The sequence below is a fragment of the Myotis lucifugus genome, unplaced genomic scaffold (genome assembly GCF_000147115.1).
Source record: "Myotis lucifugus unplaced genomic scaffold, Myoluc2.0 scaffold_619, whole genome shotgun sequence".
In the NCBI taxonomy this organism is placed as follows: Eukaryota; Metazoa; Chordata; class Mammalia; order Chiroptera; family Vespertilionidae; genus Myotis; species Myotis lucifugus.
Genome location: NW_005871667.1, coordinates 16,052 through 18,327, shown reverse-complemented (window position 1 = coordinate 18,327; position 2,276 = coordinate 16,052). Strand labels below are relative to the sequence as shown.

Sequence of the window (2,276 nt, the reverse complement as noted above, 5' to 3'; positions counted from 1 at the left end):
TTAAGGACTGATTTTGAAATTTTAACTTTTTTATCTAACTATAAAAGAGTTACTATTTCAGTTGTATCTTTATAGTATTTGTTGTTTAGTTTTATTTAAAGGCAAATTAAATATTTATGATTTTTATATGCATGATACATGTGTCAGTATGAGAGTCAGGAAAAAACATGTTTGAAAACAATGACTGTTTATAGAAAACATTATCACTTTATGTCAACAAATGACCATTTAAAATATAATTATAATTAATCTGATGTAAATAATCCAGTGTAACAATGTCCTCCTTCTATGCATGCTGTGCATAGGCATAGTACCTTACCTACAGTCAAAATGTCCTAACAGTTTAAATATAATAGAAATAATTATTGAGAAGCCTTTCACTTGTCCCTGTGCCCAAAATATTTCCAAATAAGGATTGAGCAATATCAACCATCTCAAAAACTTCTAGGCCAGTGCATTTGTTTTTCACATGACCAATTTTTGCTCAAGAGATAAAACTGCATTGTATGGATAGGTGAATGGTTCATTTGCTTTAAGAAGGAATTTAGATATCTTGCATAAAAGAAGTAAAAATTAGTATACATGACAGATTACTCTGAGAGCTCACTGTAAAATACGGTTTTCAGTCACTGCCACCATGCTATGCTTTCCAAAGCCAAGCAGACAGATGGGCTTTTATGATTTTCTTGACTCTGTATATTTGTTGATAATTCTTGTAATTAATTTTTAATCTGAAGAGTTGTATAGCAATACTTGGGGATTTAACAAACCAAACTTGTATTAATGAAGTACAAACTGTCCAAATATTCTTCCTATATCAAACTTCACTGAGCAGTAATACATTTTTATCCTGCTCAAGGGCTAATTCCAAAACATCTTGGAAACAAGATCCTTCACAATGCTCACCAAATATAAAGGTGAATTCAATGTATTAAATCAACATTTAAAAACTCTCTTTCTTGAAACAGGAGTACTATTATTAAAAGGGTACTTATTAAATACTGAGTCCTAATTCCATACTTACAATAAGTTATTAAGAAACCCACTAGAAATGTCAATATTTCATAACATTAGACCATTTTCATACCTATTTTCACATACGCACTGTGTATTCTGGCCTCCCTTCTCTAGTCAGAAACAGAAATTTTGGCCTGGCTGGGTGGCTCATTCAGTTGGAGCATCATCCCATACACTAAAAGGTTGCAGGTCTGATTCCTAGTTAGGGCACATACCTAGGTTGTGGGTTTGATCCTGGGTTGGGAAGCAATCAATTTATGTTCCTTTCTTCTCTCTCTCTCTCTCTCTCTCTCTTTGTGTGTGTCTCTCTTTCTTTCCCTTCCTCTCTCTCTCTAAAATCAATAAAAAACATATCCTCAGGTGATGATTAAAAACATTTCTTAGAAATGAGAAATTCCATAGTTTTTTCCAATGTCATGAATAATTGGTGTTCAAAACATAAACGCACTATTATGCTTCCTACACTCATAATTCATGATCAAGTTCCTTTTGCGAAGAGACTTGTCATGTTAATTAAAAAAATAACAATAATGAAGGGCCTCACCTCCAACATGGATGCCCCCGGAGGTCACTCTCCCTGGAGGTTCTGTCCAGGTGGCCCAGGGGAGCACAGGTACTGTCCCTTTCCACAACGTTGGCGTGAAAGCTGGACCTTGAGCCTGCACCTGCATATTCCTACAGCTTCTCAGAGTCCTGTGGACAATGGCTGAGGAGACAAACCATGCAGGAAACATCTAGGGGAAGATAAAAAAAGACACACCACCTCCTCAGCTATGTGCCAACCACTGTACTAAAGGCTGCTCAAACATGATCTCATTTAATGCTTACAGTGCTCTTAATTACCTTTATTTTACAAAGGAGAAAACTGAGACATAAAGAGGATACGCATCTTGCCAAAACTCACATCATCAGAAAATGTCAGAAACAGAACTAAAATTTCCGTGTGTTGTATACAAGCCCTGCCTCTCCCAGAGCCTATGGGTGAACATGGCTTAACATGCAGTACCTTAGCAAATGTAATACACATTCCCATATAGTATGAAGTGTACATGCTCTCCAATCAGTTAGTTCACAATTTAAGTTACATTTATCATAAACTGCAAGACACCTATTGGGTGGGGGGGAGGAGGCTCATTTTGTGACAGATCCAATAATGTGAGTGGATTTCAGTTGTTTTCCTAAACCTTGAAAAGAGCTTGGGAAAATGGGATAGATATGATTTGTCAGATGGACAATGAGAGATCCAAGGGGTAAAGAGA

The 2,276-nt window shown here is 36.1% G+C and overlaps 1 pseudogene; it reads left to right on the top strand.

Annotated features, from left to right (window-relative positions):
• The first annotated feature begins 1,563 nt into the window (after positions 1 to 1,563).
• LOC111823688 lies at positions 1,564 to 1,753 on the top strand (annotated as a pseudogene).
• The last annotated feature ends 523 nt before the right edge of the window (positions 1,754 to 2,276 follow it).